This window comes from Oncorhynchus keta, unplaced genomic scaffold (genome assembly GCF_023373465.1).
Source record: "Oncorhynchus keta strain PuntledgeMale-10-30-2019 unplaced genomic scaffold, Oket_V2 Un_scaffold_3531_pilon_pilon, whole genome shotgun sequence".
In the NCBI taxonomy this organism is placed as follows: Eukaryota; Metazoa; Chordata; class Actinopteri; order Salmoniformes; family Salmonidae; genus Oncorhynchus; species Oncorhynchus keta.
The window spans coordinates 2,350,825-2,365,919 of record NW_026290920.1 but is presented as its reverse complement, the minus strand read 5'-3'; the positions used below and the strand labels follow the sequence as shown (position 1 = coordinate 2,365,919).

Below are 15,095 nucleotides of genomic sequence, written 5' to 3'. Positions count from 1 at the left end.
GTTCAATACAGGACACCCTGCAGAAACCCTCAGAGTGGAGAAACTGTCCCAGGCTGTTGTTCAATACAGGACACCCTGCAGAAACCCTCAGAGTGGAGAAACTGTCCCAGGCTGTTGTTCAATACAGGCTGTTGTTCACAGGACCCTGCAGAAACCCTCTGAGTGACCAACCAGAGAAACTGTCCCAGGCTGTTGTTCAATACAGGACAGAAACCCTCAGAGTGGAGAAACTGTCCCAGGCTGTTGTTCAATACAGGACACCCTGCAGAAACCCTCAGAGTGGAGAAACTGTCCCAGGCTGTTGTTTAATACAGGACACCCTGCAGAAACCCTCAGAGTGGAGAAACTGTCCCAGGCTGTTGTTCAATACAGGACACCCTGCAGAAACCCTCAGAGTGGAGAAACTGTCCCAGGCTGTTGTTCAATACAGGACGCCCTGCAGAAACCCTCAGAGTGGAGAAACTGTCCCAGGCTGTTGTTTAATACAGGACACCCTGCAGAAACCCTCAGAGTGGAGAAACTGTCCCAGGCTGTTGTTTAATACAGGACACCCTGCAGAAACCCTCAGAGTGGAGAAACTGTCCCAGGCTGTTGTTCAATACAGGACACCCTGCAGAAACCCTCAGAGTGGAGAAACTGTCCCAGGCTGTTGTTCAATACAGGACACCCTGCAGAAACCCTCAGAGTGGAGAAACTGTCCCAGGCTGTTGTTCAATACAGGACACCCTGCAGAAACCCTCAGAGTGGAGAAACTGTCCCAGGCTGTTGTTTAATACAGGACACCCTGCAGAAACCCTCAGAGTGGAGAAACTGTCCCAGGCTGTTGTTCAATACAGGACACCCTGCAGAAACCCTCAGAGTGGAGAAACTGTCCCAGGCTGTTGTTCAATACAGGACACCCTGCAGAAACCCTCAGAGTGGAGAAACTGTCCCAGGCTGTTGTTCAATACAGGACACCCTGCAGAAACCCTCAGAGTGGAGAAACTGTCCCAGGCTGTTGTTCAATACAGGACACCCTGCAGAAACCCTCAGAGTGGAGAAACTGTCCCAGGCTGTTGTTCAATACAGGACACCCTGCAGAAACCCTCAGAGTGGAGAAACTGTCCCAGGCTGTTGTTCAATACAGGACACCCTGCAGAAACCCAGGCAGAGTGGAGAAAACCCTCAGAGTCCTGTCAGGCTGTTGTTCAATACAGGACACCCTGCAGAAACCCTCAGAGTGGAGAAACTGTCCCAGGCTGTTGTTCAATACAGGACACCCTGCAGAAACCCTCAGAGTGGAGAAACTGTCCCAGGCTGTTGTTCAATACAGGACACCCTGCAGAAACCCTCTGAGTGGAGAAACTGTCCCAGGCTGTTGTTCAATACAGGACACCCTGCAGAAACCCTCAGAGTGGAGAAACTGTCCCAGGCTGTTGTTCAATACAGGACACCCTGCAGAAACCCTCAGAGTGGAGAAACTGTCCCAGGCTGTTGTTCAATACAGGACACCCTGCAGAAACCCTCAGAGTGGAGAAACTGTCCCAGGCTGTTGTTCAATACAGGACACCCTGCAGAAACCCTCAGAGTGGAGAAACTGTCCCAGGCTGTTGTTCAATACAGGACACCCTGCAGAAACCCTCAGAGTGGAGAAACTGTCCCAGGCTGTTGTTCAATACAGGACACCCTGCAGAAACCCTCAGAGTGGAGAAACTGTCCCAGGCTGTTGTTCAATACAGGACACCCTGCAGAAACCCTCAGAGTGGAGAAACTGTCCCAGGCTGTTGTTTAATACAGGACACCCTGCAGAAACCCTCAGAGTGGAGAAACTGTCCCAGGCTGTTGTTCAATACAGGACACCCTGCAGAAACCCTCTGAGTGGAGAAACTGTCCCAGGCTGTTGTTCAATACAGGACACCCTGCAGAAACCCTCAGTGGAGGAACTGTCCCAGGCTGTTGTTCAATACAGGACACCCTGCAGAAACCCTCAGAGTGGAGAAACTGTCCCAGGCTGTTGTTCAATACAGGACACCCTGCAGAAACCCTCTGAGTGGAGAAACTGTCCCAGGCTGTTGTTCAATACAGGACACCCTGCAGAAACCCTCAGTGGAGGAACTGTCCCAGGCTGTTGTTCAATACAGGACACCCTGCAGAAACCCTCTGAGTGGAGAAACTGTCCCAGGCTGTTGTTCAATACAGGACACCCTGCAGAAACCCTCAGAGTGGAGAAACTGTCCCAGGCTGTTGTTCAATACAGGACACCCTGCAGAAACCCTCTGAGTGGAGAAACTGTCCCAGGCTGTTGTTCAATACAGGACACCCTGCAGAAACCCTCTGAGTGGAGAAACTGTCCCAGGCTGTTGTTCAATACAGGACACCCTGCAGAAACCCTCTGAGTGGAGAAACTGTCCCAGGCTGTTGTTCAATACAGGACACCCTGCAGAAACCCTCTGAGTGGAGAAACTGTCCCAGGCTGTTGTTTAATACAGGACACCCTGCAGAAACCCTCAGTGGAGGAACTGTCCCAGGCTGTTGTTCAATACAGGACACCCTGCAGAAACCCTCAGAGTGGAGAAACTGCGCAGAATACAACAGGTAGGTAGACCTTACAGTGAAATGCTTACTTACGAGCCCCTAACCAACAATGCAGTTTAAGAAAATATAGAAATATAAGAAATATAAGAAATATAGAAATATAAGAAATAAGAAATAAAAGTAACATGTAATTAAAGAGCAGCAGTAAAATAACAATAGCGAGACTATACACAGGGGGGTACCGGTACAGAGTCAATGTGCGGGGAAACCGGTTAGTTGAGGTAATATGTACATGTAGATGTAGGTAGAGTTATTAAAGTTACTATGCATAGATGATAACAACAGAGTTGCAGCAGTGTAAAAGGGGGGCAATGCAATAGTCTGTTTAGCCATTTGATTAGATGTTCAGGAGTCTTATGGCTTGGGGGTAGAAGCTGTTTAGAAGCCTCTTGGACCAAGACTTGGCGTTGCGGTAGCAGAGAGACCGTACGGTAGCAGAGAGAACAGTCTATGACTAGGGTGGCTGGAGTCTTTGACATTTTTTGCAATGGAGGGATAATGAGTTTTTTTCTGCAGTGTGATTGAATGCACCCCATTTTACGGCAAATTATAATTTTACAGCGACTAGCCGGTCCAGCTGTTGCTGTGTGTGTGTACAACTTCCTCAATTAAGATGATTGTCGTTCGCAAGGTTGACTACAATAACAAAATCATCAGCAATACAAAACTACTTCATGTCCATGTTTTTTATTATTATGATAAGGTAAAGAGCAGTACTAAGAAACCTAATGTATGGATAAATGTTACATGCTGCTCCTTTAAACAATTGTACCAATGCAATGGTTTATCAAAAACAAATACAGTATGTGTTATGAAACTGACTGAAATCAGCAAATCAGAAATCACATTGTGCAAAGTAACCGTTAGCCACAAAAGGTCATTGCAAATGATAAAAGAAGTGTCAAGATTCTACGTTTATTTGTGTAACAGGTGTAAAACAGTGTAGTTACATTCTTGTGAGATTTTTCCCAACAGTACAGTAACATTCTTGTGAGCTCTTTCCCAACAATACAGTGAAATTCATGTGAGCTCTTTCCCAACAGTACAGTAACATTCTTGTGAGCTCTTTCCCAACAATACAGTGAAATTCATGTGAGCTCTTTCCCAACAGTACAGTAACATTCTTGTGAGCTCTTTCCCAACAGTACAGTGACATTCTTGTGAGCTCTTTCCCAACAGTAAAGTAACATTCTTGTGATATTTTTCCCAACAGTACAGTAACATTATTGTGAGCTCTTTCCCAACAGTACAGTGACATTCATGTGAGCTCTTTCCCAACAGTACAGTTACATTCTTGTGAGATCTTTCCCAACAGTACAGTAACATTCTTGTGAGCTCTTTTCCAACAGTACAGTGACAGTCTTGTGAGATTTTTCCCAACAGTACAGTGACATTCTTGTGAGCTCTTTCCCAACAGTACAGTTACATTCTTGTGAGCTCTTTCCCAACAGTACAGTGACAGTCTTGTGAGATTTTTCCCAACAGTACGGTGACAGTCTTGTGAGATTTTTTCTCAGCAGTACAGTGACATTCTTGTGAGCTCTTTCCCAACAGTACAGTTAAATTCTTGTGAGCTCTTTCCCAACAGTACAGTAACATTCTTGTGAGCTCTTTTCCAACAGTACAGTGACAGTCTTGTGAGATTTTTCCCAACAGTACAGTGACATTCTTGTGAGCTCTTTCCCAACAGTACAGTTACATTCTTGTGAGCTCTTTCCCAACAGTACAGTAACATTCTTGTGAGCTCTTTTCCAACAGTACAGTGACAGTCTTGTGAGATTTTTCCCAGCAGTACGGTGACAGTCTTGTGAGATTTTTTTCCCCAGCAGTACAGTGACAGTCTTGTGAGATTTTTCCCAGCAGTACAGTGACATTCTTGTGAGCTCTTTCCCAACAGTACAGTAACAGTCTTGTGAGCTCTTTTCTAACCCAACAGTACAGTGACAGTCTTGTGAGCTCTTTCCCAACAGTACAGTGACAGTCTTGTGAGATTTTTCCCAGCAGTACAGTGACAGTCTTGTGAGCTCTTTCCCAACAGTACAGTGACAGTCTTGTGAGCTCTTTTCCAACAGTACAGTGACATTCTTGTGAGCTCTTTCCCAACAGTACAGTAACATTCTTGTGAGCTCTTTCCCAACAGTACAGTAACATTCTTGTGAGCTCTTTCCCAGCAGTACAGTGACATTCTTGTGAGATTTTTCCCAACAGTACAGTTACATTCTTGTGAGCTCTTTCCCAACAGTACAGTAACATTCTTGTGAGCTCTTTCCCAACAGTACAGTGACATTCTTGTGAGATTTTTCCCAACAGTACAGTGACATTCTTGTGAGCTCTTTCCCAACAGTACAGTTACATTCTTGTGAGCTCTTTCCCAACAGTACAGTGACATTCTTGTGAGATTTTTCCCAACAGTACAGTAACATTCTTGTGAGCTCTTTTCCAACAGTACAGTGACAGTCTTGTGAGATTTTTCCCAGCAGTACAGTGACAGTCTTGTGAGATTTTTTTCCCAGCAGTACAGTGACATTCTTGTGAGATTTTTCCCAGCAGTACAGTAACATTCTTGTGACCTTTTTTCCAACAGTACAGTGACAGTCTTGTGAGATTTTTCCCAGCAGTACAGTGACATTCTTGTGAGCTCTTTCCCAACAGTACAGTAACAGTCTTGTGAGCTCTTTTCTAACCCAACAGTACAGTGACAGTCTTGTGAGCTCTTTCCCAACAGTACAGTGACAGTCTTGTGAGATTTTTCCCAGCAGTACAGTGACATTCTTGTGAGCTCTTTCCCAACAGTACAGTGACATTCTTGTGAGCTCTTTCCCAACAGTACAGTGACATTCTTGTGAGCTCTTTCCCAACAGTACAGTGACAGTCTTGTGAGCTCTTTTCCAACAGTACAGTGACAGTCTTGTGAGCTCTTTCCCAACAGTACAGTGACATTCTTGTGAGCTCTTTCCCAACAGTACAGTAACAGCCTTGTGAGCTCTTTCCCAACAGCACAGTGACATTCTTGTGAGCTCTTTCCCAACAGTACAGTAACAGTCTTGTGAGCTCTTTTCCAACCCAACAGTACAGTGACAGTCTTGTGAGCTCTTTCCCAACAGTACAGTGATAAAAGTAATATTATAGATAATACAGAATTGAGGGTTAGGGGTTGGGTTGGAAAACAGACTCGTTATCCATTTATCTACTTATTTTTCTCTCACATATAAAACTATGATGGCCTCACAGCCGTGTCTTGTACCAGCACCCCCTAACACATTGTGTCTCTCAAATATTAAAGCTGTGCGTTAACATCAGGAGCTTGTGTTGCTCCTGCTAGTGTTCTCCGGCCCTTGCTATTGATTTCCCCCCTTTTGAAAAATACATTTGAGAAAAGCTTTAAGCTATCTGACACCGCTGGCACCACAGACACAGGTGGGCGCTGCAAAGACCTCTGGGTATTCCAACGGGGACCCAGCGCGGCTCTGGAAAGAGAGGGAGGTCAAGGGTCATTCTCACAGGCGATGTCCTGCAGGTCTGCCCCTCCCTACCCTCCCCTCCACCCGTGTAAATCTCAACATGAAAGGGGGCACAGCCGTTACCGCCGGTTACAAGCGGGGTCGGACGATGTCGACTGGGTTCCAACAATGCTGCTTAGAATTCACTCTAGTCTACTCCTCCATTTCTCCTCCCTTCCTCTAACACTCAGTGTTATCACTCCATCCCCCTCCTCCTCTACGCCATGCTATCTCTTCTTCCTGAGCCTATAACCACTGGCCTTGAACTAGGAGGGTCTAACGGAGTTCTAAGAAAACAATAAGGTGCATTCTTAGTCGCTAGTCCTAAGGTCTTATCACGTTGCTTATCCCAACTCAGGGTTGGTCATGAATTACTATAGATTCTAGCAACATCAACAATTTGTTCTTGCTGCACAATATGTTATTTGTTCCTCAATTGACAAAACAGCCAGGCTAGGGATTTGGTCAAATCCATCAAAAACAACCTTTTCAAGACCAACCAGTGTCAATTAGAGCGACACTGAAGTTTCTAGCTCAAGTTCCCAGAGACGGGCGGTGGTGTTGGAGCTGTATTGAATGGGCTACCTACAGGTGGTAGATTGATATATCTGACTGGCTTTACATAAGGAGAAACACAGCTTGACTCTCTGTCTAAAGTCATTAAGATGTTTTGTGCATGATAGTGCCAACTTGGAATACTGACATGTTCACAGATGGAGGAGCATGGATGGGACAAGGTCATTGATTGGATGGGTATAGGACTCCCAAAGTATCTTTATAGTCAGTGAGAGCCAATTCATATCATCTTAAACTGCATCATGTCACAAAGAATTTGACATTATTGCACAACATCAACTATCAACTAACACACAATATCAACTATCAAATCAACTATCACACAATATCAACTATCAAATCAACTATCGCACAATATCAACTATCACTATATCAACTATCAAATCAACTATCGCACAATATCAACTATCAAATCAACTATCGCACAATGTCAACTATTACACAATATCAACTATCGCACAATGTCAATTATCGCACAATATCAACTATCGCACAATATCAATTATCAAATCAACTATCGCACAATGTCAAGTATCGCACAATATCAACTATCGCACAATGTCAACTATCAAATCAACTATCGCACAATGTCAAGTAACGCACAATATCAACTATCGCACAATGTCAACTATCCAATCAACTATCGCACAATATCAACTATCGCACAATATCAACTATCAAATCAACTATCGCACAATATCAACTATCAAATCAACTATCGCACAATATCAACTATCAAATCAACTATTACACAATATCAACTATCAAATCAACTATTGCACAATGTCAACTATCGCACAATATCAACTATCTAGTCAACTATCTCACAATATCAACTATCGCACAATTTCAACTATCGCACAATATCAATTATCAAATCAACTATTGCACAATGTCAACTATTACACAATATCAACTATCGCACAATGTCAATTATCGCACAATATCAACTATCGCACAATATCAACTATCAAATCAACTATCGCACAATGTCAAGTATCAAATCAACTATCGCACAATATCAACTATCGCACAATATCAACTATCAAATCAACTATTGCACAATGTCAACTATCAAATCAACTATCGCACAATATCAACTATAAAATCAACTATCGCACAATATCAACTATCAAATCAACTATCGCACAATATCAACTATTGCACAATTTCAACTATCAAATCAACTATTGCACAATATCAACTATCAAATCAACTATTACACAATATCAAATATCAAATCAACTATTGCACAATATCAACTATCGCACAATTTCAACTATCGCACAATATCAATTATCAAATCAACTATTGCACAATGTCAACTATCGCACAATGTCAACTGTTACACAATATCAACTATCGCACAATATCAACTATCAAGTCAACTATCTCACAATATCAACTATCGCACAATATCAACTATCAAGTCAACTATCTCACAATATCAACTATCGCACAATTTCAACTATCGCACAATATCAATTATCAAATCAACTATCGCACAATATCAACTATCAAATCAACTATCACACAATATCATCTGCCATTATCAACTATAATTTGAGTCCTCGTTAAAAGCATGTGCAATGTTCTTTTTTGGGAGCTCGCTTCAAATTCATTCAGGGCACTTGCGCATGCAGCCGAATCTTAAAGGACCTCTCATGGAAGAGAACACAAAACAAACACGTCCTTCCAGTCAGAGAGAACAACCCAATATAGAAAACCCGTTGGCCCCCTCACACTGAACCCCTCAGACCTGTGTTTCTTTGAGCTGCTAAAACAACACAGCCCAGTGTCGACCTCACAGCGCTACCGCTGCGCCCACCCCCAACCCGACACGAAAGGTAACATTTATGCCTGGCCTATGGGAGGCAGGACTGATGGCTTCAGGAAGGGTGGACTTCCTCTGAGAAATGAGGGGGGACCAAAGGGGGGACTAAAGGATCTTTGGGGGAAAGGGGGGACGGTGAGGCAGGAAGCATGGTGTGTGGCGGTGTTGTGAAGAGGAGCCACTCAACACTAGCTCTCTCTGTGTGACATGTGGTCGTTGACTTGTTGCACCGGAGTCCCCGTCCTCTGGGGAGTACAGGGGAAGGACCAGTGGTAGGTAGAGACCACAGGAGGCTGCTTAGGGGAGGACAGCTCACAATAATGTCTGGAATGGAGTAAATGTAATTGTATGAACAACATGGAAACCAGCCATTACTATGAGTCCTTCCTCCCCAATTAAGGTGACACCAGCCGCCTGTGGTAGAGACGCAGGAGATAAAGGGGACTAATTTACAAGTTGGTATGCCCAAAGAGTTACCGTGGTCTCTGAGGAGTCATCATACTCCCCTTATGGTTGGTACATGTTGGCTGGAGAACTGAGAGAGAGAGAGAGAGAGAGAGAAAGAGAGGGAGGGATGGATGGAGGGGTGTTAATGAGCAGTGCAGCTTGTACACTGGTCAAACAATGAACTGAACAGCTAACTTGGTATTCAGCAAATAGCATGCTATAACCTATCAAAGTCTCAACGCCATACATCTCCAATATAAAACATCTGAGATCAGGAGACCTCATAGGGAAGAGAGAGGTATGGTGCTTAATAACAAGCACAAACTGTTTCTAAATGTCAATTGACCCCCTCAGCCCAGTCTCAGAGCCAGAGGTCCAAGTCAAAAGAATGAAGCCTGATGGTCTGAACAGCTTCTCCACCAGTCTAAACAGCCTGATGGTCTGAACAGCTTCTCCACCAGTCTAAACAGCCTGATGTTCTGAACAGCTTCTCCACCAGTCTAAACAGCCTGATGTTCTGAACAGCTTCTCCACCAGTCTAAACAGCCTGATGTTCTGAACAGCTTCTCCACCAGTCTAAACAGCCTGATGGTCTGAACAGCTTCTCCACCAGTCTAAACAGCCTGATGTTCTGAACAGCTTCTCCACCAGTGTAAACAGCCTGATGTTCTGAACAGCCTCCACCAGTCTAAACAGCCTGATGTTCTGAACAGCTTCTCCACCAGCTAAACAGCCTGATGTTAATAATACCAGTAAACAGCCTGATAAAAGCCTGATGTTCTGAACAGCTTCTCCACCAGTCTAAACAGCCTGATGGTCTGAACAGCTTCTCCACCAGTCTAAACAGCCTGATGGTCTGAACAGCTTCTCCACCAGTGTAAACAGCCTGATGTTCTGAACAGCTTCTCCACCAGTCTAAACAGCCTGATTTCTGAACAGCTGATCTCCACCAGTCAAACAGTCTGAAACTGAACAGCCTGACCAGTCTAAACAGCCTGATGTTCTGAACAGCTTCTCCACCAGTCTAAACAGCCTGATGTTCTGAACAGCTTCTCCACCAGTCTAAACAGCCTGATGGTCTGAACAGCTTCTCCACCAGTCTAAACAGCCTGATGGTCTGAACAGCTTCTCCACCAGTGTAAACAGCCTGATGTTCTGAACAGCTTCTCCACCAGTGTAAACAGCCTGATGTTCTGAACAGCTTCTCCACCAGTCTAAACAGCCTGATGGTCTGAACAGCTTCTCCACCAGTGTAAACAGCCTGATGTTCTGAACAGCCACCAGTCTAAACTTTCTGATGTTCTGAACAGCTTCTCCACCAGTCTAAACAGCCTGATGGTCTGAACAGCTTCTCCACCAGTGTAAACAGCCTGATGTTCTGAACAGCTTCTCCACCAGTGTAAACAGCCTGATGTTCTGAACAGCTTCTCCACCAGTGTAAACAGCCTGATGTTCTGAACAGCTTCTCCACCAGTCTAAACAGCCTGATGTTCTGAACAGCTTCTCCACCAGTGTAAACAGCCTGATGTTCTGAACAGCTTCTCCACCAGTCTAAACAGCCTGATGTTCTGAACAGCTTCTCCACCAGTCTAAACAGCCTGATGTTCTGAACAGCTTCTCCACCAGTCTAAACAGCCTGATGTTCTGAACAGCTTCTCCACCAGTCTAAACAGCCTGATGTTCTGAACAGCTTCTCCACCAGTCTAAACAGCCTGATGTTCTGAACAGCTTCTCCACCAGTCTAAACAGCCTGATGGTCTGAACAGCTTTTCCACCAGTGTAAACAACGTACTTGTGTCTTTTAATTTTCTCTCTTTATGTAGCTAACCCAACTTCTCACTCTATATATATCTCCCTCTCCCCTCATTCTCACTTCTTCCCTTCCTCTGTCTGGGTGTAAGGACAGTAGGGGGGTTAGTGGATGAGAGTGTGTGGTAGGGGGTGAGGGGTTATTGTGCATGTGCTCGTGTCATCTGACTTTCAGGCTGGTTTGCTGATCTCCTGTGATGTACTGTACATGACAAGCCCCTACACACACACACACACACACACACACACACACACACACACACACACACACACACACACACACACGCACACAGACACACATGCAAGCACTCACACACATGCACACACACCTCCACAACCAGCCCCTAATCATCCAGCCAGGCCGCAGTGTGGCCTCCGCTACCCCAGCCACAGAGCCCAAGGGAAGGTAACAACAGGCAGCTGTGTCCCCCACCCTCCCCCCTCCTCCAATCCTTCTCTCTCTCTTCTTCTATCCTCCAGTCAGGTGGAATGAAGTGATTGTAGAGGAGTGGAAGTGGAACAGAAGGGTATCTGAGTAAAGCCGGAGATATTTGCATGACTCCAAACGCTCCAAAGACTCCAATTAGTGTCCAGGGCTCATCTGGGGCCAGCCGGCTGCAAGCCTACATACGTGGTAGCTGTGTAAGTGTGTGTGTGTGTGTGTGTGTGTGTGTGTGTGTGTGTGTGTGTGTGTGTGTGTGTGTGTGTGTGTGTGTGTGTGTGTGTGTGTGTGTGTGTGTGTGTGTGTGTGTGTGTGTGTGTGTGTGTGTGTGTGTGTGTGTCTGTTTGGTGGCTGGGCAGGCTGAGCTGGAGGTGGCATTCCTAGGCTAGGAGAGGATTAGTGCAGCCCTCCTCTGGTGGGACTGCCAGCACTGTGCACTGCTGATGACCCTTTACCCTGCAGCCAAGAGGTCAGATACACACACATAGACACACACATGCACACACACATGCATGCACCCATACACAGACACACACATATACACACAGACACATACGCACGCACGCACGCACACACACACACACACACATACGTACGTACGCACGCAAACACACACACTCACAAACACACACATGCAGGTATGCACGCATATACACACACACTAGGCCACTGTTATTACATAATACTCAAACTCTTACATTGTGCGTAGTCCACAGTCCTTTACAAGAGCTACATACTACATACCTATTCATGGAGAAAAGTCCTAATTACAGTACACCATTGTACATGACCAAAGCATAACTTCAGCCTAAGACACTGACCAGCGACCGACAGGAAATAGCAGGGAGCCTGAGGAGCAGAAATCCCAACACAGGGAGTCCAATAGATAACTACTGAGAGAAATAACACCGTCTGTCTAGTGGCCCTACAATCAATACTGTCACTGAGGAATGGCACTGCTACAAGACCCAACAGCAACTCAGAAAATAGGTGTGTGTGTGTATGTGCTTGCGTGGGCAAGTGTGTGTGTGTAAACATAGAGAGAGTGCTGCAGGAGATAGAAAGTGTGTGTGTGTAAACATAGAGAGAGTGCTGCAGGAGATAGAAAGTGTGTGTCAAAGAGTCTGCAAACTGTCTTCAGCCACAACAAAGTGTTTTGATTACACACTGAGATAGAAATATGTCCCTGGGGGTCTGAGAATGCTTACAAAGGGAGAGGAACAAAAAAGGTGACTTCACCTGGGTAAAATCTGCAGTTATAAGCGAGGCCTACATCGACAGTAGTATTTATATTATTATTAAAGTATAAAAAGACTGAAAAACAAACGTCACCAACGCCCCTAATAGGCCTACTGCAAATCAATAAATATTTCGATGTCAACAGAAGTAAGAATACAATCTTCAATGTCAATGACTATTCTGTTTTTACGATAGCCTGATATACACATATATATATAAATGTATAATTAGAAGATTAGGAGGTGACAAGGTGAAAACCATCATTCAAGTTTGTCACTTCATCAATAAAGGCGGGAATGTAGCTGTCACGCGCGCCACCGCCAATTCCCTGTCGATATTGATGAGCCCCAGGTGGTCAAGCATCTCGTGACAACCGAATGAGTGGCGCGCAGTTACATCCAACAGATGACACGTTTTCTGTCGCATTTCAGGAGTTTTCGAAACTCCAAAATTTGCTTGTAGAGTGTAACTAAAATACACTGTTTATTATTCAAGAGTCTGGTTTTGTAGGATACGTTTTTCTATCAATGTGTCATTCCAGAAACCTAGAAAGTCATCTCAACTGCGACGGAAAAGAGTAGACGTGTCCTGTCCCTAAAGTTAGATATGGAAGATGGCTTCGGTGAGTAACCAGGTTAGCACAATGAAAAACAAATGGACTTTCGTTGCCCAAAAACTACTGAAGAGCTATTGATAGGCCTATTTGTTGTCATCAAACGCTGTAGTCATTATTGAAGTGCATTATATTGAAAAGATTCGCAGGTTTGTCATAAATTATCTAAATGCGCTTATTTGACAAATGGCAATCTTCATTGTCTTTAGGACGAACGATATAATGAAACTGAACTGCACAAGCAGTAGAAGATCACTAAATGAGGGAAAATTCATAATGTGTGTATTAATAATGGTTGAATTTTAGAATAGTCCCATCAGATCTAATTCCAGCAGTAAACAGAACAGAGCCTTTGCGAGTGACCATTGTGTTTATGGTAGAATGAGCTGGCTTCAGTGTTTGGCTAATATAATTTATCCATCAATGCCACAATTATCAAAATGAGAAAATAAGTTATATTTTCAAATCAAATGAATGTCTACCTTTTAATTTCACCTTTTAACATTGTATAATACGCCTACGTAACCTTCTTAATAAAGCGCTTTCTTGTAGAACAAAAGTAGCCAATAGTATTTAAACTAAGTAGAACAGGGGACAGAAAGTGAATGTTTCAGCACTACTGGTATCAGTGTGTAGGTGGAGGTGTTGTAGAGAGGAGAGCACATCTGGCTGAGAAAGAGGCGAGGGAGAGTTGAGTGGGTGGGAGGGTGCGGGCCGTGAGTGTTGCCTATGGCAGCTCCCCTTTCCGTACCAGTCTCTACAAGGGGGCTGTCTGTTCCCCTACTGATTTATACCACTCTAATGTCAAGGGAAACACACACACACACACACACTAACGTCAGGGGGAAGCAATGTGGAAACTGTGGCATAAACACCAAATACCTTAAGAGCTCAGAGATTATGATTCGGCGTCTGGAAAGGATCGCACTCTGCTGTACAGAGCCTACACACACACACATACACTCACACGTGCACACAAAGGAGCAATCTCGACCACTGAGAGGGCTTCTGTTATCTCGCCAGTGACCTGCAGCTTGCATTTTTTAGGCCAAATTCTCTTTTTTTTTCTTCCCTCCCTGCTCTCTGTGTTGGCTTTAGGTAATTGTCCCTGGGTCCAGAACTCTCTCTTATCACTTCTTGTTCTGCTCTGGAGTTGAAAACCTGATTTCTGTGGCTTGGGTGACAGGGGAGTACCGATCTTTAGAATTACTGTACACTGTAAAAACAAATAAAGATATATATTGAGATTCAGTCAAAATGACTCATTTGATCTAGCCAAGTCCACTAAATTTGCTAAATTTGTTGTGTTGCCAAAAAACTCACTCAAAATGTATAAACACATTCATTTTAAGTTGAGTTATACATTTTTTTAAAACTTACTTTACTCAACTTAGAAATTCACACCCATGAAGTCAAAACAACTAAAGCAACATAATAGTTGTGCTGACAAAACTTGTCAAGTTTAGATAACTACAACTTATCAAATCGTCTTAACTTATGAAGTCAAGTTGAATCAGCTTAGAACTAACTATGTGTTGCCTCAACTTAGAAATTCATAACCATAAAGTCAAACCTACTGAAGCAACATAAGTTGTGTTGACAAAAAATGTCAAGTTAAAATGACATGTCTTGTTGTCTACACTTATGTAACTGTAACGGAGGCCACCCTAGCGGTGGAGGTTTCAGTGAGGTGACAGACACTTCAATACGGAGCAAACCAAGTACCCCTCACTGCAGTGTGCAATTCAGGGGTGGGGCTCAATGTGGGTGGGGTCAACCGTTTGACCCCGCCTACATTTAACCTGCCCACATTTTGGGGGGGGCATCTGAGGTTTGACAGTTACACACTGAATACAAACACACACATTTGTGCAAGGCACACGTTGAATACAAATGCGTTTAATTTTTGAAGATCTTAAGTAATATTGTATAAAGTGCTACCAGCACATGTGTTGTAACACTGTTTGCTTCCTGCTATATTTGAGACAAGCTACTGATATTGTTGCAGTGAACAACAGACTTGTTATGTATGTCATGTACTGTTAATATTGTGTTGATAAA

The 15,095-nt window shown here is 44.1% G+C and overlaps 1 long non-coding RNA gene across 1 annotated transcript in view; it reads left to right on the top strand.

Annotated features, from left to right (window-relative positions):
* Positions 1-12,754: 12,754 nt before the first annotated feature.
* The window catches only part of LOC118378908 (uncharacterized), a 31,653-nt gene continuing 29,312 nt past the window's right edge, over positions 12,755-15,095 (top strand). The window contains exon 1 of the long non-coding RNA XR_008131949.1: positions 12,755-13,043. This is a non-coding gene — a long non-coding RNA (uncharacterized LOC118378908). The remainder of the gene's footprint in view (positions 13,044-15,095) is intronic.